Source organism: Prionailurus bengalensis, chromosome X, assembly GCF_016509475.1.
Source record: "Prionailurus bengalensis isolate Pbe53 chromosome X, Fcat_Pben_1.1_paternal_pri, whole genome shotgun sequence".
In the NCBI taxonomy this organism is placed as follows: domain Eukaryota; kingdom Metazoa; phylum Chordata; class Mammalia; order Carnivora; family Felidae; genus Prionailurus; species Prionailurus bengalensis.
Window position 1 is genome coordinate 60,522,305 of NC_057361.1, and position 14,896 is coordinate 60,537,200.

Below are 14,896 nucleotides of genomic sequence, written 5' to 3' on the forward strand. Positions count from 1 at the left end.
TGCCTAATAATGGTCTCTTGATTCCATATGAATTTTAGGATGGGTTTTTCTATATCTACAAAAAAGTCACTGGGATTCTGATAAGGATTACATTGAATCTGTAGATCATTTTGGATAATATTGTCATCTTGGCAATACTAAGTTTCCTAATCCATGGACACAGAATGTCTTTACATTTACTTAGGTCTTTAAATTCTTTTAACAATGTTTTGTAGTTTTCTGTGTACAAGTCTTTCACTTCTTTGCTTAAGTTTATTGTTTATTAAGTATTTTACTCTTTTTGGTGCTATTGTAAACATAATTATTTTCTTAATTTCTTTTTTGAATTATTTACTATTGTATAGAATGCAACTGAATTTTGCATGTTGATTTTGTATCCTGAAATATTGCTGAATTTGTTAGCTCTAACAGATTTTGTATACATTCTTTTGGATTTTTTACATATAAGATAATATCACCTGCAAACAGAGATAATTTTACTTCTTCCTTTCCAATTTAGATGCCTTTTACTGTTTTTCTTGTATAATTGACCTGTCTAGAATTTCTAGTAGTATACTGAATAGACATGGCAAATGTAGGCATCGTTGTCTTTTTCCTGTCTTAGAGGAAAAGCTTTCAGTCTTTGGTATAATTTTATGATTTATGATTTCGTATTATTTGGTATGATGTTAGCTGTGGATTTTTTTTTTGCCCAGAGCCAGGAAAGGTGACGTCTGGTAATATTCACCATCTATCAAATCTACCCAGAATATTTCTTCCCTAGGAAGCTGGGAAGATGGGAACTGCTACTCAGTTGTCAAGCCAAGTATATCAGCTTTCCCACAATTCAGATATGTGCCAGAAAGGGTAATTGAACTTTTTTACCAGTTGTTTTGCCTATTTTGCAGAAGTTGGGGGTAGAGAAGTGGGTGGTGCCCTGCTACCACAACCCACATGATACAGACTTTCTGTAACACAGGGTTGTGGAAAAATGGGATTTGCCTATTTTCATCATGCCAAACCTACCCAGGAAAGCAGTTCCACTCCAGGTGTTGGAGAAGTAAATAAAGTACGCCAAAGATGGTTGATGGGGCTAAAAACAGACTCTGGTCTTTAGCTTAGAGACCCCTCCTCCGGGTTCTTCTTCCTTTGCTGTGCGTGGGAAAAACCCCCACAGATATGGAAGCTGACGACTATAAATTACCCTCCCCACTTGCATTTGGCGCTCAGATCTTTGGAGAAACGGTCTCCTCTGAGCCCGCGGATGTTAAATAAGTCTCTGATCCACCAAGATCTCCGAGTGCTGCTTGGTTTTTCCACCAGCGTTCCAGCCTGGATCTGTAACATACCTGGTTCCCTGACCAGGAAACCCAACCACGCTGGCCCATTGTTGCCACCGTTTTGGCAGAACGGCGAGGCGGTGACGGAGCAAGAGATCGCAAGGGAGAAGGCATGCGCCCTGCCTAAATTTCGGCAGTCTCCTTCTCGTTGCCTCGGGCCGGCCCCGCTCCGTTGTTCCCGCTGGACTCAAAGAGACCTGGTAGGTGAGGACCTGGACCCGACGTCGGAACCGGTAAGGCCAGGACCCCAAAGAAGTCAGGCCCACCCAAAAGGGTGGAAGGAGGACCTGATCAATCCCCAGAGGCCTTAATAGGTCTCACAGTTAGAAAATCTTCTGGGAGGGAATGTAATAGACTCGTGTGTGTGTGTGTGTGTGTGTGTGTGTGAGAATGTGTGGCTCGGCCAGGCTTGCCAGTTGAGTTTGAGTTTGTGGCTCCACAGACGGGCACCCTTAAGGTCCCCAAAACTCTACAAAGTCTGGGCTGTCCTGTGTCATGGTGAGAGTGTAAGGTCTAAAATAGTATTGGATCAGATTCCGATCACAAGTCACAAAGCTGAGTCCACTACGGCCAAACCTCACCTAAAGTTTCCCTTGGGAACGTGACCAGAGGAGTATCTGATTGGTCCTCTCATCCAAGGGGATACCCTCTCTTTGTCTGTCTTTGCGATACCGCACACAAGAAAGAAATGAATAGTGGGATCAAAACAGAGTAAGCCTACAATTTTAGAGGTCATGCTCAAAAATTTTAAAAAGGGATTTTCAGGCGATTGCAGGGTGAAAATGATGCCCAGGAAGTTATAGACCTTTTGTGAACTAGAATGGCCCATATTCAATGTAAGATGGCCCCCAGAAGGGACATTAGATGCTCAAATAGTGCAGCGGGTTTGGCTCATAGTCACTGGGAATCCAGGTCACCCTGATCAATTTCCATACATCTACTCCTGGCTTGAAATTGCCCGAAATACCCTGCCTTGGGTGGGATTCATCATTACCAAACAGAGCCAGGCAAAGGTTTTAGTCACTTTATCCGGAGGCTCACCCAGGGAGCCAAAGAAGCGACCCACAGCTCCTCTAAATTGACAGGAGACACGGAGGAAGATTTTGTCTTTCTGCCTTCTTATGACTCGCCAACCTCCTCCCCGCTCCCCCTGAGCTTGAAACTCCTCCCCCATCTGTCTCTCCACAGGCAGCCGCGGCAGCCACAGTCGCCACTGCCACTGCCACTGGTGCTGCCCATATGCCCGCCCCTCTCGGCCCAGAGAACCCTCCCCAACAGGGGCCAGCCACCAGACTGCGCCCCAGACCCAGACCTAACACTCTACAAATGCCTGTAAGGGAGATGAAGGAACCTGAAAGGCAGAATGAGGATGGAACAGTCTGGCCCAGCCGTTCCATGGTATATTATCAACCTTTCTCTACAACCAACCTCCTCAATTGAAAACGCAACACTCCATCATACTCTGAAAAGCCACAAGCAATGGTTGACTTGATGGAGTCCCTCTTCCAGACCCACCGACCCACTTGGGAAGATTGTCAACAGTTACTCCCTACTCTGTTTAATACAGAAGAAAGAAGAGGAATGAGAGAAATACGACAGTACCTAGATGATCACGCACCTCCAGGGATCAATGACCCTGCTGTCTGGGCTCAAGGTGCCACACCTGTAGAATGCCCAACATGGGATTTCACCACAGAAGAAAGGCCCACATCCAATGATACCAGGAAGCCCTCCTTCAGGGTGTCTGAGCTGGAGCCAAAAAGCCCATGGATGTGACTAAAATACTGTCAGTCACACAGCACCCTGGGGAGTCTCCCGGAGACTACTATGAAAAATTATGTGAAGCATACCGTGTATACACCCAGTTTGACCCCGAGGCACCAGAAAGTCAACAGATGGTAAACACCTCTTTTGTGGCACAGGCTGCCCCAGGTATCAGAAGAAAACTCCAGAAGTTGGAGGGCTTTGCCGGGATGAATATCACTCAGCTGATAGAGGTCACCAATTAAGTTTTCATGAACAGAGAAGTCACAGCCAAAAGAGAGGCAGAGAGAAGACTGAGAAAGAAGGCCACCCTTCTCACAGCAGCACTAAAAGAAACATGCTGAGAAGACGGGAAGACTCCAACCACCAAAACGGGGGAAGCCCAGAGCCCCCTTAGTAAGGGACCAATGTCTATACTGCAAAGAGTAGGAACACTGGAAAAATGAATGTCCGAATTGGAAGTGGCCCTCAAAACCCAGCCGATATCGGGAGGAATCTCGAGGCGAGAACCTCATTGGTCTGGCCAGGGTACAATCGGACTGAGGGGGACCAGGCCCTTTCTCTCTTGGCCCCCATGAGCCCACAGTCGAAATGAAGGTAGGGAGCTGAACAATAACTTTCATGGTTGACACTGGGGCTGAATACTCCATTGTTGCTTCCCCAGTGGCGCCCTTAAGCCAGAAGACGGCAACCATACTTGAGGCTACTGGGACATGGGCAGTGCAGCAGCCCTTCTGTCCAGCTCAACAATGTGAACTTGGGGGTCACAAGGACCGGCATGAGTCCCTCTACTTACCTGACTGGCCGATTCCTCTCCTGGGCCGGGATCTGCTCTCCAAACTTGGGGCCCAGATAACTTTTGAACCCACTGGACACACTAGCCTCCAATTAAACCCAAGGCAGAAGGAAACCCTGGTCTTGGTGATTACCCTGCCAAGGGAAGAAGAATGGAGACTATTCTGTGCCCAGGCCTTACCCTGTAGCCCCTCAGAATTCAGGCTTACATTCCCCTCCATGTGGGCTGAAGATAACCCACCTGGACTAGCTTGGAGTTGGGCCCCCATCATTGTTGACCTGATCCCTGGAGCCCAACATCAGAGACAAAGGCAGTACCCCCTTCCACTTGAGACTAGAATGGGTATACAAGAGCACCTAACCAAGCTCAGAGAAGCAGGTATTCTAATTGAGTGCAAATCGGCTTGGAATACCCCACTCTTGCCAGTCAAGAAGCCAGGAGGAGGATACCAACCAGTACAGGATTTGAGGGCCATTAACAAAGTGACTGTTTCCTTACACCCAGTGGTTCTGAACCCGTATACTCTCCTCAGCCAAATTCTGGGGTCAGCCAGATGGTTTACATGCCTTGACCTAAAGGACGCTTTCTTCTGCCTCCACCTGGCTCCTCAAAGTCAACCATTGTTTGCCTTTAAATGGACTGAGCCCATTACAGGGCACTAGATGCAGATGACCTGGACACGACTTCCCCAAGGTTTCAAGAACTCACCCACTCTTTTTGGGGAAACACTACCTGCAGACCTCACTGATGTTCCAAAGGAAACCACAGGGTGTGCCCTCCAATATGTAGATGACCTCATCCTTGCCAGTGACACCCAAGAAGACTATATGAAAGGTACCAAGGCCCTCCTGCAGCTCCTATCCTACTCGGGGTACCGGGCCTCTTGGAAAAAGCCACAGATTTGTCAGCAGCAGGTCCGATACTTAGGCTTCCTCCTCACAAAAGGAAAAAGAGAACTAGGACTGGAAAGGAAGAAAGTTATCACCACACTGCCACAGCCCGAAACAAAACAAGGCTTCCGTGAATTTTTAGGGGCCGCAGGGTTCTGTTGCATTTGGATTCCCGGATTTTCAGCCATAGCGAGGCCCCTCTATGACCTGTTGGGAGGGCCAGACCGGGAACCCCTCGCATAGACTGAGGAAGCAGGGGCCGCTTTCACAGAAATAAAGTTGGCTCTGGGATGAGCCGCAGCCCTGGGTTTGCCTGACATAGAAAGGCACTTTAACCTCTTTGTACATGAAAAGGACAAAATAGCCCTTGGAGTGCTCACTCAGCGTATGGGGCCTTGGCAATGGCCAGTGTCCCACCTGTCAAAAAAACTTGATCCTGTGACTACAGGATGGCCACTGTGCCTCAGAACACTGGCAGCCACAGTCCTGCTCATCAAGGAGGCAGACAAACTCACACTGGGACAAACACTTAAATGTTAAGGTCCCACACGTGGTCATGTCCCTCATGAGCACCCAAGGATATCATTTCCTCTCCAATTCTCTGTTGACACAATACCAAGGCCTTCTCTGTGAAAATCCAGTGGTCATTCTCGAAACAGTAAGAACACTAAACCCGGCCACCTTCCTTCCCACGGAGGAGGGAGAACCTGACCATGACCGTTCCAAAGTAGTGGATGAAGTCTATGCCAGCCGCCCAGACCTCTAAGACCAGGCTATTAACAAGCCTGGAGATCACCCTGTTCAGCGATGGGAGCAGCTGTTTACAAGGGGGCAGCTGAAGAGCAGGATATGTGGTAACCACAACCACTGAAGTTCTGGAAGCCAAGGCCTTGCCAGAAGGATGGTCAGCACAATGAGCCCTCATCCTTAGCAAAGGTAAACGAGTTAACATCTACACTGATTCCTGGTATGCCTTTGCTACTGTGTATATACACGGGGCCATTTATAAAGAAAGAGGTCTCCTTACTGCTGCAGGGAAAACTATCAAAAACAAGGAAGAAATACTAAAGCTTCTTGAGGCCATATGGCTGCCAGACAAGGTAGCTATGCTACACTGTAAGGGACATCAGAAAGGAGATGACCCCATAACTCAAGGAAATTGCCTGGCCAACAAAACAGCCAGAGCGGCCACCTGTGGTAACCCAGGTGAAGCTCCTACCTACACTATGACTCTTACGCCCCAGAGGAAGCCTCCCCGCCCCTGTACACAAAGGAAGAAAGAAGTTGGGCCTCGACAGAAGGGGGCACACTAAGCAAAGAGGGATGGTGGGTCATGCCAAATGGACACATCTTTATCACATCGTCTATGGGAAAACATCTAGTGAAGGAATATCACCAACTCATGCACCTAGGAAAAACTGCACTAGAGGCCCTCTTCAAAAAGAACTATTATATCAGCCAGTTGCCCACATTATGCCGAGCTGTCAGTGAACAATGTGTAACGTGTAAAAAACAATGCTTGGTCTGCCTCACGGCCCCCACCCAGCACACATAGGATGGGGCTGCACCTTTTGAAGACTTAGAGGTGGACTTTACCAACATACAACCAAATAAAGGATTCAGGTGCCTTCTTGTAATGATCTGCACATATTCAGGATGGGTCGAAGCATTCCCGACCAGAACAGAACGAAGTCGCGAGGTGGCCAAAGTTCTTCTACGGGAGATTGTGCCTCGGTTTGGTCTACCCTTAACCATACACAGTGATAATGGACCTGCATTTGTGGCAGACATTATACAAACCCTGACAAAGTCCCTCAACATTACCTGGAAACTGCACTCTGTTTACCGACCACAGAGCTTAGGGAAAGTAGAGCGGATGAATTTCACCCTCAAGGAAACCCTGGCTAAGTTCCACCAAGAGACTAATGTCCCGTGGCCAGATTTACTACCGCTGGCCCTCCTGCGTGCCCAATGCATGCCTGGGGCACTAGGATTCTCCCCTTTTGAGTTATTATATGGGCGACCCCCACCCCCATGTTTAGGAAAACTCCCAGGAGACCTACACCAGATTGGAGACAAGGGAATAAGAGAACAGCTCCAGACCTTGGGGGCTGGAGTCCTAATAAGTTATAGAGATACACCATAGAGAGGGCCCCAATTTCCTTAGGGACCGCCGTTCACCCCTTTCAGCCAGGAGACTCTGTGTGGGTCAAAGATTGGAAGAGGGAACCTCTTAGACCACGGTGGAAAGGGCCTCATACTGCTATTCTAACAACTCCTACAGCCCTTAAAGTTTCAGGTTATCATCCCATGGGTCCATCACTCCAGAGTTAAGAAGGCCAACTCAGAAGAGCCCACAACCTGGCAAAGTGATCCAGATCCAGTCAACCTGCTTAAACTGACCCTCAAAAGGGAAACTGGCCCCTGAGACCTCCAGCCCTGCTCCAGCCACACCCCAGAAGCTGGCTGGCCTGTGCACAGCAGAAGCTTGAGGAATCAACGTGTGAACGTAGCCCAGAGGTTTGGATGCAACTCTGCCAGCCCTTGCCCCTTACTGGTATCTGCCAGCCCATACTGTTGGGCTGATAGAGACTGCACCAACAAGCTGGACATGGGACAAAAGATGCAGGCTGGGCCTCACATACCTCCTCTGGATGGGAGGATTATTATGTATTGCCTGTATATTATGATAACTTCTCTCACCCTCTCAACTGCCACTTACCCACTTTGCCCCCAGGATTGTTATATGACAATAAGAGGGCCAAGGGCATTCAGTGCCTTCACCTCCCTCCACAAAGATTGCTACAAGAGAAAAACACCCACTCTCTGTCAGTCACCCGGTGCCCCAAGGACCGGGTATTGGTACTGTATTGGACTGTAGAGATAACCCAAAATGTCAGGAACCCATGTCACAACAATGGCCTCCAGAGAGGGAAGCGAGCTTGCTATACTTACCTTCCTCAATGGGGGATCTCGGACAGAGGAGGGGTGCAAGACAGGGCCCTTCAAAAAGTTATAAAGGATACCCAAGATAGGGTAATACAAGCCATAAAGGTGACCACTACCCCGGCAGCCTACCAAGGTTTGAACCTTTGAGCACTCAATCAGATGCTTACCAATTCCCCACTCCAGTGTTGGGCCAACACTACTCTACAAGTCCTCCATAAAATAGTTAATCACACCCAAACCTGCTGGATGTGCTTGCCCCTCAGTTGGAGGGCTTACTTAGCCACTCCCATCCCTTTGACCTGGGAAGCTCCTGAAAATCTGAAAACCAACACCTGTCTTAATTGGGCCCCTGGCCACTGGTGTCCATCTCACAAATGCCAACAATCTAATCTGTACAGTCCCTGAAGGTATGAACAGTACCTCTCTATGCAGAAGAAATATAACCTTAAAGAGGAATACAACCCTATGTTCAACCCCTGGGGTGTTCTATCTGTGTTCTAATTTGGCCTACTGATGCTTAGAGGCCAACTGGACTCAGATATCAGATATGTTATTCCATCTTCCTAACCCCAGAGATATCCGAATACACTGAAGATCAGCTCCTAACAGCCTTTAGCCCCAAGTCCCGGGCTAAACAAGCAGTCCTGCTACCTGTTCTGATAGGAGCAGGAATTGCGACAGGAATAGGAACTGGAATAGGGGGCATAGGTTCATCCGTAGGACTATACCATAGACTATCTCAAGAGATAAATGAAGACTTGGAATGGGTGGAAGATTCTCTGGTAACCTTACAAAACCAAATAAACTCTCTGGTGGCAGTGACCCTCCAAAATTGGCAAGCCCTTCACCTCCTCACTTCAGAAAAAGGAGGGACATGCATCTTTCTGGGGGAGCAATGTTGCTATTTCATAAACCAGTCAGGAATAGTTACAACTAAGGTTAAGGAACCCATCTGCTCACAGATTGGACATCCTGGCTTCCTGTCCTGGTGGACAGGTGTCCTGTCCTGGTGTCCTGTCTTCATAATTTTACTTGTATCCATTGGCCCCTGTATACTGAATGCCATGGTATGTTTTACTGAAAACACTGTTACTCACCAAATTACGGCACGTGTCTTAGCCTTCCTGTAGTACCAGCCTGTAAAACTGAAAGGTGATGCCTACTAAAAGTTTTTTTTAAAGGCATCAAAAGGGGGAATGTTGGAGAAGTGAATAAAATATGCCAAAGATGGCCTATGGGGCTAAAACAGACTCTAGTCTCCAGCTTAGCGATCCCTCCTCTGGGTTCTTCCTTTGTTGCGCGCGTGAAAACCCCCACAGATATGGAAGCTGACGACTATAAATTACCCTCCCCACTTGCATTTGGCGCTCAGATCTTTGGAGAAATGGTCTCCTCTGAGCCCACCAGTGTTAAATAAATCTCCGATCCACCAAGATCTCTGAGTGCCGCTTGGTTTTTCCACCAGCGTTCCAGCCTGGGTCCATAACACAGGAAGCTGAGGGATATGGAGAACTGCCTGTCACTCAGCTCCCAAGCTTGCTAAAATAGTTCCTCCACAAAGTAGAGCAGTGGAGATATGACTAATACTGCCTAGCTTCATTACCAAGGCTTCCCAGTGTTCTTACTTATTGTCCATAAATGCTGTTGAATAAATACTTCTCAATCTGTTGTAATCCATTGTTCAATCTCTGGAACAGTTGACTGATTATCCTTGCTAATACTGATCAGGTTAATAGTTCTCTCTCTACAAGGAAAAGATTTCCATAAGGTCCTCACATGGCCATTCTGGAAGGGCTCTCACTTTCATGATGGTATCTTTGATGCACAAAATTTTTTTAATTTTGATTAGGTCATATTTATCACATTTAAAATTTTCTTGCTTGTACTTTTTGCATCATATCTAAGAGGACTTGGCCTAACTCAAGATCACAAAGATTTACCTCTATGTTTTCTTATAGTTGTTTTAAAGTTCCACCTCTTATGGTCAGGACTTTGATCTATTTTGAATTAATTTTTGAGACAGGTGTTTGAGTTCATATTTTTTTTCTCTTGGATATCCAATTGTTCCAGCCCCATTGTTGTAAATGCTATCACATGAATCTTCTGATTCATGAACATAGAATATCTCTCCATTTATTTACCTCTTCTTTAATTTATTTTAACAGTGTTTTTAGTTTTCAATTTACAAGTCTTATATTTCTTTTGTTGAATTTATTTCTACATATTTTGTTCTCAATTCTACTGTAAATGGTCTGTTACTCTCATTTTCAGATTGTTCATCGCTAGTAAATACAATTGATTTTTATATGTAGATCCTCATATTACTTTTCTGTCTAGTGTAACAAATTTCCACAAACTTAATGGCTTAAAACAACACCTTTTATTATCTCAGTGAAAAGTCTGGGCGTACATAGCTCAATTGGGTTCTCCTATTAGGGTCTAACAAGACCAAAATCAAGGTGCTGGCAGAACTACATTCCTTTCTAGAGATTCTGGGAAAGAATTTTCTTCCAAACTCATTCAGATTTTGGCAAAAATTGTTTCCTTCTTAGACTTTCTCTGTGTTCCTTTCTGTCTGAAAGCTAGCAATGATTGTTTGAGCTCTTGTGCTTCAAACCCCTTTGGATGTCCTTCCATCTGCCAGAAAATGTCCTCTACTTTTAAGGGCCCTTGAGATTACATTGGTCCACCAAAATAACCCAGGGTGATATCCCTATTTTAAAGCCACATAATTAGTAACTTTAATTATATCTGCATCATCCCTTTTGCAATGTAATGTAACATGGTCACCAGTGTAACTCCAGGAGGTAAAGATCATGGAGGCCAGAATTCTACGTACCAAAATCTCATTTCCTGCAAACTTGCTGCACTTACTTATTTTAGTAATGTTTTAGTGGATTTGTAATCTAATAACTAACTAACATGAATTCTCCCCTTGGTGAGCTACAGATAGAGACTACACCAGGTGGAGCTGTCACACAAAGAAAACTTTACTTCAGCAAATGAGATCACCAAGGGAAATAACTTCCAAACCCATGACTCCTAAGTGGGGGTAAATGGGTTTCTTTTATTTAGTGTTAGAGTGAATATTCAGAAAGGGAGGTTTTGTCATCACATGTAGAGGTATAACATCACATGCATATATTTAGGAAACTTGCCTATACATGCATCATATGTTGTTAATGAGGTTTGTACTCCTCCTTGGGCAGAGATTATAATGAGGTAGAAGTTACTGTCACACACTCCATGGTCCATCTGCGCAGATGTGAGCTTTGGTCAAGCTCAAACTGGTCTAAGCCTACCCGAGCTCTTTTGTTGTTTGCCTCTAAAAGATAAGGTTACCATTCTTGTGAAGAAGAGTGGAGTCAGTGAGGGTCTTGCTGGTGGCAGGTTTGACTTCATTAACTCTGTGGGGCACGTTTTCAGATTCCTTAGGGTTTTCTCTATACAAGAGCATGTCTGCAGATGAAGATGGTTTCACTTTTTCTATTCCAATCTGGATACCTTTTCTTATTTTTGTCTATTCTTGTATACTTATGAAGGGCTGTTTTGTGACCCAATATGTGATCTATCTTGGAGAATGTTCCATGTGCACTCAAGAAGAAAGTATATTCTGTTGCTTTGGGATGCAGAGTTCTAAATATATCTGCCAAGTCCATCTAATCCAATGTATCATTCAGGGCCCTTGTTTCTTTATTGACCATGGGTCTAGATGATCTATCCATTTCTGTAAGTGGGGTGTTAAAGTCCCCTGCAATTACCACATTGTTGTCAATAAGGTTGCTTATGTTTGTGAGTAATTGTTTTATATATTTGGGGGCTCCCATATTTGGTGCATAGACATTTATAATTGTTAGCTCTTCCTGATGGATAGACCCTGTGATTATTACATAATGCCCTTCTTCATCTCTTCTTACAGCCTTTAATTTAAAGTCAAGTTTGTCTGATATAAATATGGCTGCTCCAGCTTTCTTTTGACTTCCAGTGGCATGATAAATTGTTCTCCATCCCCTCACTTTCAATCTGAAGGTGTCCTCAGGTCTAAAATGAGTATCTTGTAGACAGCAAATAGATGGGCCTTGTTTTTTTATCCATTCTGATACCCTATGTCTTTTGGTTGGCGCATTTAGACCATTTACATTCAGTGTTACTGTAGAAAGATATGAGTTTAGAGTCATTGTGATGTCTGTAGGCTTCATGCTTGTAGTGATGTTTCTGGTACTTTGTCTCACAGGATCCCCCTTAGGATCTCTTGTAGGGCTGGTTTAGCGGTGATGAATTCCTTCAGTTTTTGTTTGTTTGGGAAGACCTTTATCTCTCCTTCTATTCTAAATGACAGACTTGCTGGATAAAGGATTCTCGGCTGCATATTTTTTCTGTTCATCACATTGAAGATTTCCTGCCATTCCTTTCTGGCCTGCCAAGTTTCAGTAGAGAGATCCGTCATGTGTCTGATCGGTCTCCCTTTATATGTTAGAGCACGTTTATCCCTTGCTGCTTTCAGAATTTTCTCTTTATCCTTGTATTTTGCAAGTTTCACTATGATATGTCATGCAGAAGATTGATTCAAGTTACATCTGAAGGGAGTTCTCTGTGCCTCTTGGATTTCAATGCCTTTTTCCTTCCCCAGTTCAGGGAAATTCTCAGCTATTATTTCTTCAAGTACACCTTCAGCACCTTTCCTTCTCTCTTCCTCCTCTGGAATACCAATTATGCGTAGATTATTTCTCTTTAGTGCATCACTTAGTTCTCTAATTTTCCCCTCATACTCCTGGATTTTTTTTATCTCTCTTTTTCTCAGCTTCCTCTTTTTCCATAATTTTATCTTCCAGTTCACCTATTCTCTCCTCTGCCTCTTTAATCTGTGCTGTGGTTGTCTCCATTTTATTTTGCAGCTCATTTATAGCATTTTTTAGCTCCTCCTGGCTGTTCCTTAGTCCCTTGATCTCTGTAGCAAGAGATTCTCTGCTGTCCTCTATACTGTTTTCAAGCCCGGCGATTAATTATATGACTATTATTCTAATTTCACTTTCTGTTATATTGTTTAAATCCTTTTTGATCAGTTCATTAGCTGTTGTTATTTCCTGGAGATTCTTTTGAGGGGAATTCTTCCATTTCATCCTTTTGGGTAGGCCCTGGAGTGGTGAGGAACTGCGGGGCACTTCCCCTGTGCTGTCTTGAATAACTTGCGTTGGTGGGCGGGGCCGCATTCAGACCTGATATCTGCCCCCAGCCCACCACTGGGGCCACAGTCAGACTGGTGTGTACCTTCTCTTCCCCTCTCCTAGGGGCGGGATTCACTGTGGGGTGGCGTAGCCCATCTGGGCTACTTGCACACTGCCAGGCTTGTGGTGCTGGGGATCTGGCGTATTAGCTGTGGTGGATCGGCAAGGTGCACAGGGGAGGGAAGGGCAGGCTCAGCTCACTTTTCCTTTGGTGATCTGCTTCAGGAGGGGCCCTGCGGCACCGGGAGTGAGTCAGACCTGCCGCTGGAGGGATGGATCCGCAGAAGCACAGCGTTGGGTGTTTGCGCGGTGCAAGCAAGTTCCCTGGCAGGAACTGGTTCCCTTTGGGATTTTGGCTGGGGGATGGGCGAGGGAGATGGCACTTGCGAGTGCCTTTGTTCCCCACCAAGCTGCGCTCTGTTGTCTGGGGCTCAACAACTCTCCCTCCCATTGTCTTCCAGCCCTCCCATTCTCCGAGCAGACCTGTTAACTTATAACCTTCCAGATGTTAAGTCCCACTTGCTGTCAGAACACACTCCGTCCGGCCCCTCCACTTTTGCAAGCCAGACTCTGGGGCTCTGCTTGGCCGGCGGGCTGCCCCTCCGCCCCAGCTCCCTCCTGCCGGTCCATGTAGTGCGCACCTCCTCTCCACCCTTCCTACCCTCTTCTGTGGGCCTCTCGTCTATGCTTGGCTCTGAAGAATCCATTCTGCTAGTCTTCTGGTGGTTTTCTGGGTTATTTAGGCAGGTGTGGGTGGAATCTAACTGATCAGCAGGACATGGTGAGCCCAGCGTCCTCCTAGGCCACCATCTTCCCACCACCACCTCTTATTTTTGTCTATACCTTCGAGTACAACGTTGAATAAAACTAGTGGGAGGAGACATTCTTGTCTTTTTCTGATCTTAAGAGGAAAAGAGTCTCTCCATTAAGTATATTAACTGTAGTTTTTTGTAGATGCTCTTTATCAGGTTGAGGAAGTTCACATTAATTCCTAGGGTTTTTTAGGATTTTTATCATGAATGAATATTGGATTTTGTCCAATGCTTTTTCTAAATCTATGAAGATGATGATGTCATTTTTGTCCTTTATTCTACTAATACAATGTATTGCACCAATTTATTTTTATGTTCCTGAAATAAATTCCACTCGGTTATGATATATAATCTTTTTCATATGTTGTTAGATTCAGTTTGCTAGTATTTTGTTGAGAATTTTTTGTTTATGTTCATGGTATTATTTCCTCTATGACTGTTTGGTAGAATTCATCATTAAAACCATCTGGGCCTGGATTTTTCTTTGTGGAAAGATTTATAATTACTAATTCAATCTCTTTATTTGTTACCCATCTGATTTTGTTTACAGAGATTCTATCAAGTATAGTAGCTCCAAGGTATACTCTAGCTGGCATTGTTGCTGATCTGACCCACTGTGAATTAGCTGAATACAATTGCCATTGATTTTTAACCTACATAGTTGAATGAATAGAAGTTTCTTATGTGTTGGTGCTTTGGAAATCATTTCAGAGACTGGTTTGTAAATCATTTACTTTTAGGAAGTAATTTTAAATTTTAACAGTGCCTTTTTATCAGAAACCTAATAAAAGTCTTCCAATTAAGAGTTGAAAATGTGGGGGTGCCTCGGTGGCTCAGTCGGTTAAGCGTCCAACTTTGGCTCGGGTCATGATCTCATGGTTTGTGGGTTCAAGCCCTGTGTCAGGATCTGTGCTGACAGCTCAGACTCTGGAGCCTGCCTCAGATTCTGTGTCCCCCCCTCTCTCTGCCCCTCCCATGCTCATGCTCTGTCTCTCTCTGTCTCTCAATAATAAATAAACGTTAAAAAAATAATAATAAAAATAATAGAGTTGAAATGTGTAATATTGTTCTATTTTAATTATCTTGAAGTTTTATAAACTTTTCTTCCTCTCTACAAAATACATACAACTCCAAATAGAGA

The 14,896-nt window shown here is 45.0% G+C and overlaps 1 protein-coding gene across 1 annotated transcript in view; it reads left to right on the forward strand.

Annotated features, from left to right (window-relative positions):
- CHIC1 (cysteine rich hydrophobic domain 1) overlaps nucleotides 1–14,896 on the forward strand; it is an 81,432-nt gene that overhangs the window by 57,550 nt on the left and 8,986 nt on the right. The window lies entirely within an intron of this gene.